Source organism: Pan paniscus, chromosome 7 (genome assembly GCF_029289425.2).
Source record: "Pan paniscus chromosome 7, NHGRI_mPanPan1-v2.0_pri, whole genome shotgun sequence".
In the NCBI taxonomy this organism is placed as follows: Eukaryota; Metazoa; Chordata; class Mammalia; order Primates; family Hominidae; genus Pan; species Pan paniscus.
Window position 1 is genome coordinate 28,769,553 of NC_073256.2, and position 14,088 is coordinate 28,783,640.

Here is a 14,088-nt window from a genome sequence, read left to right on the forward strand (position 1 = left end):
GGAAAGAGGGACACCCTCATCAGGGCCGCTTCCCTCTTACTAGAACTGAAGTCAAATCTGACCTACGTGACCTCAGGGTCAGAATTCGAGGACTCAGAGGTGGAATTTTTATGGGCACCCACACGGTTGTCGATAAGCTCTCCTCTGGAAGACGGTCACCTTTCGAGGACCTGAAAATTTTTTTTTAGGTGGCACCCCCCTACAAGCCGGCCGTGAGCCCGGAGGGAGCCCGGGTCTCGCCTGATGGCGTTTCTCGCTGGGGCCTCCAAGTGTTGTACTTGAATGAGTTAGAGAAAATGCCACACTTTCACATGAATTAAGAGTCTGCTTATTTAGCTGGTGGCCAAGAAATGGCTAACTCTTAAAGTTCTCTTGGCCCCGAAGAAGGGGCTAGATTTTCTTTTATACTTCAGTTTAGAAAGGGGAAACGGGTCTAGTTAAAAGAATTTTACAGAAGTAAAGTAGGCAAAAAAGTTAAAAGGATAAATTGTTACAGGAGAGTAAACAGTTCTAGGTCTAAGGACTTTAAGACTATTACAAAGTGATAGACGTGGGGCTTTAGACATTATCAATCGGACAAATTCCTGGGAACTGCGGATATTGCTCGCCCCACAGTATCTTATCAGTTAATTGCATTCTTCGATGTGCTAAGAGTCAGCTTGCACAAGTTAAGTCCTTGAGGAAGGGGCTGCCAGTGAAAAAGCCAAGATAAAAGCTGTCCCCGGTGTTAGAGGTGGGGCCTGATGGGAAGAGATTGGATCATGGGGGTAGATTTCTCATGAATGATTTAGCATCATCCTTTTGGTCCTGTCCTTGCAATAGTGAGTGAGTTCTTGCAAGATCAGGTTGTTTACGAGTGTGTAGCACCTCCCTCCTTACTCTCTTGCTCCCGCTTCACCTTCTGCCATCATTGTAAGTTTCCTGAGGCCTCCACAGAAGCTCAGCAGATGTCAGTGTCATGCTCCCTGTATAGCCTACAAAACTGTGAGCCAATTAAACCTCTTTTCTTTATATATTGCCCAGTCTCAGGTATTTCTTTATAGCATGAGAGCAGCCAAATCCAGCAGCCATAGACAATATGTAGCAAATGTGCATGGCTGGGTTTCAATAAAACTTTATTGACAAACACATCTGCAAGCAGGTCAGATTTGGCCCATGGGCCATAGTGTCCCAGCGTCTGCTCTGGAATATTCTGTTCAGCCTGGATGGACATCTCTAGGTTTTTTTTTTTTTTTTTTTGAGACAAAGTCTCACTCTTGCCCAGGCTGGAGTGCAGTGGTGCAATCTTTGCTCACCACAACCTGTGCCTCCTGTGTTCAAGCAATTCTCCTGCCTCAGCCTCCCAAGTAGCTGGGATTACAGGCACCTGCCACCACACCTGGCTAATTTTTGTATTTTTAGTAGAGATGTGGTTTCACTATGTTGCCCTGGCTGGTCTCGAACTCCTGATCTCAAGTGATCCACCTGCCTCGCCCTCACAAAACGCTGAGATTACACGTGTGAGCCACTGCAGCTGCCCTCTAGGTTTTTTTTTTTTTTTTTTTTTGACCATTGCTTATTTGGTTTGACTTTCATTTTCTTCCCCATTGTGGTAGTCATTTTCTGAATGCCTGTTAGTTTGTCCATCTCTCTCCTCTGTAGTCCCTAGAGTCAGATGAACTCCTCTGCAGGTGCAATGGTGTAACACTCTCTAGTGCTGAATTTTGAGCAGGAGAAAGAGAGCAAGAGTGACCACTACCTTTGGAAACTCTGGCCTCCTGAGAATTTGGTGTCTCCTCTGCAAAGGTTGCATACCTGTTAACCCACAGGCCTGAGAGAGAGACAAGCCAGAATCATGATCTGTTGAGCTTGAGTTTAATATTTGATGAACAGAGATCACTGAGTTTTTTGATAAGAATTAGAGGGGGAAGAAATGGCCACAGAGAACAATTTCTATCTCCAGATGAGGATTCAGGAGATAATTCTGTGAACAGAACTTCCTGAGAACCGAGATGGGGGAAATCGCTGGTATTAGAAGAGTGAAAATGTCAGTAAGTATGGCTACGACTGTGCTCTTAGAGGCAAAAGAAGAAAATGAGACTGCCAGGCCTGAATAATGAGAAATCTTTGATGGAATTTGCCATGCAGAACAGACACTAAATGCATCCTCATTCTTCTCATAGTCAAAAGTTTTTGCTTAAGCTGGATGGGAAAAAGAGAATCCCATTTCACTAAGTATAAAAGAGGGGATTTTAGAGAAGGTCTCAGAAGAAAGAGATGTGGGGGTTTGGTGAAACTCACCAGAGGCTGAACCCTCTCCAGCATTACACAGGGATTGGGAGGAGCGGGGTGGCATTAGGCCAGGTGCATAGCCCAGTGCTGCTCTCTCTGGACTTGTTTGCTAGCTGAGCTCATCCATTTACATAATTTTCAGTGCCATTTCTCAGCTAATGAGTCCTGAACTTTTGTCTTGAGGCTAGACTTCTCTTTGAAACAGCAGTCTTAAACACTCAACTTCTTTCTTGTTTTTTCCACTTGTCAACTCATGAACACCTCACCCTTGTTACATCCAAAGCCAAACTCATGGCTTGGAGTGGTAGGTGATGGCTGTAATCCCAGTGCTATGGGAGGCTGAGGTGGGAGGATTACTTGAGGCCAGGAGTTTGAAGCCAGCCTGGAAAACACAGTGAGACTCCCTATCTACAAAAAAAAAAAAAAAAAAAAAAAAAAAAAGCTAGGCATGGTGATATGCATCTGTAGGATCTGTAGTCCTGCTACATGGCAGGCTGAGGCAGGAGGATCACTTGAGCCCAGGAGTTTGAGGCTGCAAAGAGCTATGATTGCACCAATGCACTCCAGCCTAGGTGACACAGCCAAAGACCCTGTCTTAAAAAAAAAACCCAAAGCCAAACTCTCTTTTTCCTCCTCCTTCTCCATGGGCTCTGTCCATGCCATCTCTGTTCTGTAAATGGCACCACCCCTGCTGAGCTGCTAAAGGTGGTCATAACTCATGTGTTGTGCTAACTCTGCTTTTGCCCTCTTCTCCAGTCAGCAAGTCCTGTGATTCTAAACTTTATCCAACTTGTCCACTCTCTGTAGCTTCACTGTCATTATCTTTGCCTAGGACACTGCTATCTCAGCTGGGCTACAGCAACCTCCTAACTGGTCTTAACTGGTATTCTGCACCTGCTCTCCATGCTCAGCAATCCATTTCCTACCTGGCAGCTTCAGTGATCTTAAGGCGTCCATTGAGTCTCATCCCTGCCTTTCCTGCCCATGGTACATAGAATAAAATCGAGACCCCGAGTCTTCTGCCTGTTCCTGCCACCTCTCCAGCCCTCTCCTATCTCCTGCCCTTGGCCTACTCTATTTCAGCCACTATGGCCTCCTTTTGTTTTCTTGGACTTTCAAACTTTTTTCCACAACATGGCCTTTGCACTTGCTGCTTCAGCCTGGAATGATATTCCTCTGCACCTCCCCAAATTAGACCATCCTTTAGGTGTTAGCTAAAATGGTGCTTCCACAGACAGTTCTTCCCTGACCCTTTTACGAAGTGGACTTCCCTGCTATTCTCCACCTTAACCTTATTGTTTCTTGTTGTGGGAAGTCAGGGACCCCAAATGGAGAGGGACTGGCTGGAGCCATGGCAGAGGAACATAAATGGTGAAGATTTCATGGACATTTATCAGTTCCCAAATAATACTTTTATAATTTCTCATGCCTGTCTTTAATCTCTTAATTCTGTTATGTTCATAAGCTAAGGATGTACATCACCTCAGGACCACTGTGATAATTGTGTTAACTGTACAAATTGATTGTAAAACATGTGTGTTTCAACAATATGAAATCAGTGCACCTTGAAAAAGAGAATAACAGCAATTTTTAGGGAACAAAGGAAGACAACCATAAGGTCTGACTGCCTGCAGGGTTGGGCAAAAAGAGCCATATGTTTCTTCTTGCAGAGAGTCTATAAACCGATGTGCAAGTAGGAGAGATATCACTAAATTCTTTCCCTAGCAAGGAATATTAATAGTAATACCCTGGGAAAGGAATGAATTCCTGGGGGAAGGTCTATAAATGGCTGCACTGGGAATGTCTGTCTTATGCGGTTGAGATAAGGACTGAGATACGCCCTGGTCTCCTGCAGTACCCAAAGGCTTACTAGGGTGGAGAAAAACTCCACCCTGATATATCTGTGGTCAGGCTGGTTCTCTGCTCTTGAACCCTGTTTTCTGTTGTTTAAGATGTTTATCAAGACAATACATGCGTGAATGAACATAGACCCTTATCAGTGGTTCTGCTTTTGCCCTTTGCTTTGTGATCTTTGCTGGACACTTATCAGTAGTTGTGCTTTTGTCCTTTGTCCTGTTCCCTCAGAAGCATGTGATCTTTGTTAGACCCTTAGTAGTAGTTCTGCTTTTTACCCTTTGAAGCATGTGACCTTTGTACCTACTCCCTGTTCTTACACCCCCTTCCCTTTTGAAGCTCTTAATAAAAACTTGCTCATCTGAGACTCAGGGGGCATCACGGTCCTACTGATGTGTAATGTCACCCGCAGCAGCCCAGCTGTAAAATTCCTCTCTTTGTAGTGTCTCTCTTTATTTCTCAGCTGGCTGACACTTATGGAAAATAGAAAGAACCTACATTGAAATATTGAGGGCAGGTTCCACCTATACTTCTTTCATGGATTTACTTATTTTTTATTTGTCCCCCTCTGTATCCTAGAAACTCCTGGAGGGCAGAGGCAGGCCTGCCATCTTCATCATTGCATTACCACCACCCAACACTATCGGGGGACCTGCCCTGATAATCAGGTAGGTTCTTTTCTATTTTCCTAAGCGTCGACTGGCTTGAGAAATAAAAGGACAGAGTACAAAAGAGAGAAATTTTAAAGCTGGGCATCCGGGGGAGACATCACACATTGGTAGGATCTGTGATGTCCCACAAGCCACAAAAACCAGCAAGTTTTTATTAGGGAGTTTCAAAAGGGGAGGTAGTATACGAATAGGTGTGGGTGACAGACATCAAGTACTTAACAGGGTAATAGAATATCCAAGGCAAGTGGAGACAGGGTGAGATCACAGGACCACAGGATAGAAGTGAAATTAAAATTGCTAATGAAGTTTTGGCACCATTGTCATTGATAACATCTTATCAGGAGATAGGGTTTTGAGATCAACCCGTCTGACCAAAGTTTATTAGGCGGGAATTTTCTCTTCCTAATAAGCCTGGGAGTGCTATGGGAGACTGGAGTTTATTTCACCTCTGCAATCTCGACCATAAGAGACAGGTACGCCCCGGGGGGCCAGTTCAGAGACCTACCCCTAGGTGCGCATTCTCTTTCTCAGGGACCTTCCACGCTGAGAAAAGGAATTCAGTGATATTTCTCCCATTTGCTTTTGAAAGAAGAGAAATATGGTTCTGTTCTGCCCGGCTCACCTGCGGTCAGAGTTTAAGGTTGTGTCTCTAATTTCCTGAACAATTGCTGTTATCCTGTTCTTTTTTCAGGGTGCCCACATTTCATATTGCTCAAACACACATGTTGTACAATTTGTATAGTTAACGCAATTATTACAGGTCCTGAGACGATATACATCCTTCTCAACTGACAGGATTAAGAGATTAAAGTAATGACAGGCATAGGAAATCACAAGGGTATTGATTGGGGAAGTGATGTGTCCATGAAATCTTCACAATTTATGTTTAGAGATTGCAGTAAAGACAGGCATAAGAAATTACAAAAGTATTAATTTGGGGAACCAATAAATGTCCATAAAATCTTCATAATCCACGTTCTTCTGTCATGGCTTCAGCCAGTCCCTCCGTTTGGGGTCCTGACTTCCCGCAACCTCTCTTCCTCTCTTTTTATATAAATGTGCCATGGCGATGAAGGCTTGTTCATTCTCTCGATTTTGATACAGGATTATTTGACTGGTACGGCACACTGAAAGCCTGCCGATTAAGCAGAGAAACATAATTCCAAAATTTACTACAGTGGAGCCCCCAATAGACTTAATTCAAGTTGTGGGGTTTAATCCATAAAGCTTTTCTGCCACCTGATCTAACGCCTGAGCTCCAGGCACGATGGATAAGTGAGCTTGGGAGGCTTCAAAAATTTGTTTTTTTTTAATTTAGTTGTTTTCAATGATAAACTATCTTTTCTACCTAGAAGGTGTCCTTTGACCATTTCCCATGAATGATCAGTCTCGTTATAGGAATAGGGGTGATGCAGAAATCCACAGTATTCCAATCGCACTGCATTTGCATGCGATGTTCTAGACTCACTACCCGATCTCCAAGCCAAATAACAGACTGTCTTAAATCATTAATTTGATTTGCCAATTATTGATCGATGCCTTGTTGAGAATTCCACATTTGGGTGGAATTGGCTTGCCAATCATTAACAAAATGAGCCGTTTGAATAGACTGGTCTAATGCCATTCCGGCAGTGGTGGCCATTGCAGTGACTGTAATTAGGCCCATGATAACAGCGACTAAAGTGAAAACAAATATCTTAGGTCCTTTTAGAATTCATTGTACCACTTCATTAATTAAATGTATTGAGGGGGAGGATTCCCAAGGTCTAGGTAAAATTATCAGAATCCAGATTCCTTCTCGAGCTCGAACCAACATTGCACTTTTCCTCGAGTCAAAATGGGAGTTAATACAAGTGTATAGATGACAATTGACGCATTGGACAGTTTGATTATTCATCCAAATTTTGATATTTCCTACCAATAGCATGTAAGGAGGCTTAACACAACTCTGTATGGGAACAGTCAGGTTGGAGGTAAGTAAAGCAGAATGTCTGGGTCTACGTTGATACTGAGAGAGTGGGACGGTAGTGGGAAAAACAGTCAAAATAGTTTTTCCTTCCCATACTCGCAGTCCAGACACGGCAATAGCCAATTTCCAAAGTTCTGGGTGTTCTGGGCTCAGAATAGGGAGTATCATAGGAGGCCTGGTTGGGGGGGGTAATGCCTTTATCTTCCCATTTTAAGGGAAAGAATGAGCTGATCCTGGTATGCAAAGTAGAATGATGATTCTCTTTCTCCTGATAAGAAATAAAATAAGTAGCCTCCAGGCATTCCCTTCCACAGGGGAGCAATTGTTTTTTAAATAGCCCTTTGGTGCCCAGTCTATTACTAAACCATATAAGTCATTTTTTAATATTACTGCATGTGAGTTAACACAGTCTTCCCAAATTAAAGTTTTAGATGGGCCCTCAAAATGTTTAGGGCATGGTTTTCCTGCAGGTTTATATTGAAAGTATGGGATACCTCCCATTACTCCTCCTTTCATTTGTTGTAAAGGAGAAAGGGAGAGGCCAGAGGCCAAATGTCCCATTTTATCTGTAGCTGATGTTTCTGAAAGATAAGCAGCCCAGAACTGAGTTTCTAGATGGATGCAACCAGGTGCATGTCCGAGGCACAGAGGGGGGTATTTATAACCCATGGTAACATTAAATGCAGTGCCTTCTTCTCCTGGTTGAGCAGGGCAAGGGTCGTCTATGGCTCCAGGCATCCACACACTATCGTTAGTGTAGATTTCTGCGGGAGCATCTATCCAGGTGAGAGGGCGAATAAGTGGAGGAAAAGGCACCTAAGCCCAAGAAGAATAATTGTGTGTAGCAGGTAAATCAGTGTGAGAGGAAACTCGTGAGACAGAAAGTATTAGGAGGAGAATCATTAAATAAAACCGAGTGTAAGCGAGATGGAGTGCTGAAGGAGAAAGAGAAGAACAGAGGGATGTTATTTTCAGGCTAATAGAAATGGTGAGATATTTAGGTTTGTAAGGAGAAAAAGAAAGGTAATCAGGAGAAGTGTGATTAGTTAGATGGGTCTCCACTGTCATCAGGGAGGATTGATTTACACCCATTGTGATTTGGTGTGCCTGTTTCTGAGGAGTCGGCACAGATCTCACCACATCTGAAGGCAGTCTCTGACACAGACGTCTCTTCACTGTAGTTTTGATTGTCAGTATTCACAAGAAGCTTGAGTCTTCTGGTGGGTACCCAGACAGGGGATTGATGATCTCCTGGTGAAACACAAGCATATCCTCTTCCCCACGTTAAGTAGAATAAGAGACAATATTTAAAGGTTTGGGGAAGTCCTGTAAGGCAGTAATCACAGCAATTAACTCCGCCTTTTGAACAGAAGTATAAGAGGTAGAAAGAAGTTTGTCTGCAGGACCTATATAGCCAGCATTGCCATTGCTAGAGCCATCAGTGAATACTGTAACGGCCTCAGGAATGGGTTGATTTTTGGTTAATGGAGGAACCACCCAAGACGTTGTTTTTATAAAATCAAACAATTTGTTTTTTTGGATAATGATTGTCAATAACACCAATAAAATCAGCCAAGTGAATTTGCCACAGTACAGAATGTTGAAAGGCAGCTTGAACTTCGAGCTGATTTAAAGGAACTACAATTACACTTGGATCAAATCCAGAAATTTGAAGTATTCTGCAGTGAACCTGTCCAATTAATATGGCTATTTGGTCTAGAAAAAGTTTTTGACACAGAATGAGGAAGAAAACACCATTCCACTAAATCATTATGTTGAACTATTAGTCCAGTAGGAGAGTGTAATGAAGCAAAAACCAGAAGCTGAAAAGGCTGAAATGTCTGTACTCTAGATAACTGGGCAGTCTGGATTGTTTCCTCTACAAATTCCAGATCCAGTACATAGGTCGGAATGCCTAAAGTAGGTCTTAAATAATTAATGTTACCCAAAAGTTTTTGGAAGTCATTTAAAATTTTTAAAGAATCTCTCCTAATTTGAATTTTTTGAGGTTGAATACATTGTTTATCGACCACCATTCCTAAATATTGAACAGGAGTGGTCTGTTGAATTTTATCCTGAGTAATGTATAACCCAGCCTCTGTAACACAGCGGCTCAAAATTTGGTAACAGTCAATTAATTTTTTATCAGTGGGGGCAGAAATTAAAATATCATCAATATAATGAAGAATAGAGGCCTCGGGAAATCGGGCTCAAACTGGTGAAAGCACTTGTCCAACATAAAGCTGGCAGATTGTAGGGCTATTTAGCATTCCCTGAGGAAGTACTTTCCATTGATAATGAGCTACAGGCTCCTGATTACTGATAGATGGTACAGTAAAAGCAAATTTTTCACAATCCGATTTATATAAAGCTATATGAAAAAAAAACTCTTTAAGATCAATAAGTATGAGAGGCCAATCTTTAGGTATTAAAGCAGGGGCAGGCATGCCGGGTTGGATGGCCCCCATAGGTTTAATTACAGCATTAATGGCCCTTAAATCGGTTACCTTCCGCCATTTGCCTGATTTCTTTTTTACTAGAAACACAGGAGAATTCCAAGGGGAAAGAGAAGGTTCCACATTTCCAAGTTGTAACTGCTCAGAAACCAATTGATTTAAAGCCTCCAGTTTTTCTTTAGAAAGCGGCCACTGCTGAATCCCAGGGCCACTTGTCTTATCTCCTTTGTTTAAAAGGATATTAGGTAGTAAAAGCAATTGAGCTTGTTGAACAGTAGTAAAAGAAACAGGAGCTTGGGCTGGGGAGTGTAATTTATCCCAAGCTCTCATACACACTTTTGTTACTTGTTCTGTGGTAAGAGTATCAAAGTTTAATTGGGCATAAGCATCAGAGAAACTATCGGAGCCTGTGAGCTGAACCTGAGTAATTAGAATGTCATTACTCCGATTTAGCTGAGCCTGTAAACAGGCCTCCTCTGACCACCAGGCTGAGATGGACTTAGAACAGCTTTTTGCCAAAAGATCACAGTCTGAAGGAAGCAAAACGACCTCAGTATAAAAAGTGTGCAATACCATTTGAACATAAGGAAACGTAGGACCATACTGAGTACAAGCATCCTTAAATTGTTTTTAAAAAGGTAAGATTGAGCGGCGCATATCGACGCAGACTGGTTGAGGAACTGAAACGACAGGAGGGTGAGGGGCTGTAGTGGATGGGGGAGGGCCTGGAGAATGACAGGTAAATTGTAGTTTGGTCCCAGAGCCATTATTTGATGCTGGAGGTTTGAAGAGAGAAGAATTAGCATATTTATGGTACCGGGCTTTGTGAGTCACAGCCGCAGGAGTTTGAAGTACTGGCTTTTCGTGAGAAGAAGTAAGAAAAGTAGGGGGAAACTTTAAGCCAAAGTTACCAGTTAGAAATCAAATTTTCAGAATCGTTAGGGTGGGGAGGAGTAGCTGAAGGGAGAGTCTGAACGAAGGCCATGTGGGAGAGGAAGGTTGAGAAAAAGGCAGAGAAACTGAGGAAAAGGCAGAAAACTGTGGCAACTGCAGGGATTCACGAGATTGGCAAGCCACGAAGATGGCACGCACCAAGCACCCCAAACAGTGATGGGAACATAATACCCGGCCGAGACCAGTTTTCGGGATGCTTTACGGACACAATCACACAATTTTATATACACCGTTCCTTTTTCAGGAAACCAAGAACAGTATTTTTCTACTGCCTTGAATAGAGTGATCATATTTTTCATGGTTACCGGTTTTAACAGGAGTTTGTTAGATTACACATGACCGATAGTTAACCCAGACCTTACACAGATTACTCACCACTCGTCGGGGAGTTGAACACGCTTATCTGTGGACCAAGCCGATTGACGTTACACCGCACCTACCAAAGCGAATCCGGTTCCCTCATGCACTTAGGAAAAAAGAAAGACCACGTGGGCGCCAGATATCGGGGGACCTGCCCCGATAATCACGTAAGTTCTTTTCTATTTTCTTAAGCGTCGACTGGCTTGAGAAATAAAAGGACAGAGTACAAAAGAGAGAAATTTTAAAGCTGGGCATCCGGGGGAGACATCACACATTGGTAGGATCTGTGATGCCCCACAAGCCACAAAAACCAGCAAGTTTTTGTTAGGGAGTTTCAAAAGGGGAGGGAGCATATGAATAGGTGTGGGTGACAGACATCAAGTACTTAACAGGGTAATAGAATATCACAAGGCAAGTGGAGACAGGGCGAGACCACAGGACCGAAGTGAAATTAAAATTGCTAATGAAGTTTTGGCACCATTGTCATTGATAGCATCTTATCAGGAGACAGGGTTTTGAGATCAACCCGTCTGACCAAGGATTATTAGGCGGGAATTTTCTCTTCCTAATAAGCCTGGGAGTGCTATGGGAGACTGGAGTTTATTTCACCTCTGCAATCTCGACCATAAGAGACAGGTACGCCCCGGGGGGCCAGTTCAGAGACCTACCCCTAGGTGCGCATTCTCTTTCTCAGGGACGTTCCATGCTGAGAAAAGGAATTCAGTGATATTTCTCCCATTTGCTTTTGAAAGAAGAGAAATATGGTTCTGTTCTGCCCGGCTCACCGGCGGTCAGAGTTTAAGGTTATCTCTCTAATTCCCTGAACAATTGCTGTTATCCTGTTCTTTTTTCAGGGTGCCCACATTTCATATTGCTCAAACACACATGCTGTACAATTTATGTACTTAACGCAATTATTACAGGTCCTGAGACGATATACATCCTTCTCGACTGACAGGATTAAGAGATTAAAGTAATGACAGGCATAGGAAATCACAAGGGTATTGATTGGGGAAGTGATAAGTGTCCATGAAATCTTTACAATTTATGTTTAGAGATTGCAGTAAAGACAGGCATAAGAAATTACAAAAGTATTAATTTGGGGAACTAATAAATGTCCATAAAATCTTCATAATCCACGTTCTTCTGTCATGGCTTCAGCTGGTACCTCCGTTTGGGGTCCCTGACTTCCCGCAACACAGCACAGTGACTGGCACAAAAGAGTTGCTCAATAAATAAATCAGGATGAATAGATAAATACACGGATAGGCACTTTGAACTACAGATGAGCTTAAATACTTTGTGTTTTTCTTAGTCAAACATGTCCAATTAAGCATGTGATAAATGTTATGATGACCATACCTGTGTCTTGCCTGATGTTCTTTGCAATCACTAAATGAATTCAATTGTTCCTGTTTTGACAGTTCTATTTTCACCCTAATGATCTGTTTATTTTAACTTCTGGCTGTTGGCTTTGTTTGGGTTTGTTAGCCTGACAAAGTGGTAGATATTGGTATTTGCTCTTTTGTTTAAATGTCACAAACTTTAAAAATGCCTTTGCTTTTGGTAAGAAACCCTAGTTAGGACACCCTAGCGGTCAGGATGATTTGCGTTCTGGTGCAGTAACAGCAATCCCCAAATCTCAGTGGCCTCATGCAGTGAGGTATTTGTTTGTTTGTTTTTGAGACAGGGTCTCACTCTGTCACCCAGACTAGAGTGCAGTGGTGCAATCTCAGCTCACTGCAACCTCTGCCTCCCAAACTCAAGTGATTCTCGTGCCTCCTGAGTAGCTGGGATTACAGGCCTATGCCACCACTGTCTGGCTAATTTTTGTACTTAGTAGAGACAGGATTTCACCATGTTAGCCAGGTTGGTCTTGAACTCCTGACCTCAAATGATCCACCCGCCTTAGCCTGCCAAAGTGCTGGGATGACAGGCATGAGCCACCATGCCTGGCCACAGTGAGGCTTATTCTTGGTCACGTTGCATGTCTGGGCTGTGTTAGGGCATTGTGGGGTGGTCTGTTCATTGTGTTCACTCAGGGATCCAGGCTGACAAAAGCCCCATCTCTGCATGTGTCCTTGATCACCACTTCAGGGGAAAGGGAATGTGGTGGATCATAGAGCCTCTTAACACTTCCACCTGGAGGTGACTCAAGTTGCTGCTGCTCATGGTTCATTGGACAAAACGGATCACAGAGTCATGGGCAACTTCTCTGTGCCTGGAAGGGGAAACAAAATATGAATAGCCACATTGATTTTCCCTAGATATTACACAGAAGGCCTCATTTAAACACAGTTACTTATTTGTGTTTTGAAGCTAATTGTAGTCCATCAAACTTCACAGAAGATATTTGCACTTCCAAGCTATTATTAAGCACAATTTTTTTTCTTTTTTTTTTTTTTTTTTTTTTTGAGACAGAGTCTCACCCTCTTGTCCAGGCTGGAGTGCAGTGGCATGATCATGGATCGCTGCAACTTCTGCCTCCTGGGTTCAAGTGATTTTCATGCGTCAGCCTCCCAAAATGCTGGGATTACAGACACCCACAACAACGCCTGGCTAAGTTTTGTATTTTTAGTAGAGATGGGGTTTCACCATGTTGGCCTGGCTGGTCTGGAACTCCTGACCTGAGGTGATCCACCTGCCTCGGCCTCCCAAAGTGCTGAGATGACAGGCGTGAGCCGCCGCGCCTGGCCTTGAGTATGATTTTTGATTTGGAAGTTCAGAGTTAGGGTTTTAGTCTGAGGACTGTATGATGGGAAGGTGAAAAGCAGAGCTTGGCTGTGAGTTTGCTGGGATTCCTGTGCTGCTTCTACAGCTCTTTGGCTGTGTGACCGTTACTTTTGGCAAGTTCCTTTACCTTTCTATGTGTTGGTTTCCTCATCAATAAAATGGAAAAACTAATCATAATCATAATAGCTATTGGTGTTGGGATAGCCCAGTGGTTGACACATAAGGACTCAAACATACTTTTTTTTTTTTTTTTTTTTTTTTTTTTGAGACGGAGTCTTGCTCTGTTGCCAGGCTGGAGTGCAGTGGTGCAATCTCGGCTCACTGCAACCTCTGCCTGCTGGGTTCAAGCGATTCTCCTGCCTCAGCCTCCCGAGTAGCTGGGATTACAGATGCCTGCTACCACTCCCAGTTAATTTTTGTATTTTTAGTAGAGACGGGGTTTCACCATGTTGTCCAGGACGCTCTCGATCTCTTGACCTCATGATCCGCACACCTCAGCCTCCCAAAGTGCTGGGTTTACAGGTATGAACCGCCGTGCCCAGCTCAAAAATACTATTATTAATTTTGGGGGGCAGTTATTATATTTTGTGAAAATCAGAGTTCAGTACCTTGTAACACTGAGTTGGGATCTATCCCTGAAGGAACAGGCTTCTAAAGAGGAAGGCATCGAGAGAGGGGCAAAATTTTAGTGGACGCTGTAATGACTTTAGGTATATGGACCTGGGGCAGAGTTCTAGCTGGGGCCACCAGGTAGCAAGGTGGACTTTGCTAAATTCTATCACTTTCCTGAGCCTCAGCCTCACTTGTTACAAATGGGGTT

The 14,088-nt window shown here is 43.2% G+C and overlaps 1 protein-coding gene and 1 long non-coding RNA gene across 3 annotated transcripts in view; one reads left to right on the forward strand and one right to left on the reverse strand.

Moving 5' to 3' along the window:
* The window catches only part of LOC129398572 (uncharacterized), a 200,869-nt gene that overhangs the window by 161,925 nt on the left and 24,856 nt on the right, over positions 1-14,088 (forward strand). For both annotated transcript variants that reach the window (XR_010113096.1, XR_010113095.1), the window contains exons 4-5: positions 4,705-4,793; positions 10,542-10,702. The gene's annotated coding sequence lies outside the window, so the exon portion shown is untranslated. The remainder of the gene's footprint in view (positions 1-4,704; positions 4,794-10,541; positions 10,703-14,088) is intronic.
* LOC134731034 (uncharacterized) overlaps positions 10,771-14,088 on the reverse strand; it is a 48,914-nt gene continuing 45,596 nt past the window's right edge. The window contains exon 2 of the long non-coding RNA XR_010113097.1: positions 10,771-12,756. This is a non-coding gene — a long non-coding RNA (uncharacterized LOC134731034). The remainder of the gene's footprint in view (positions 12,757-14,088) is intronic.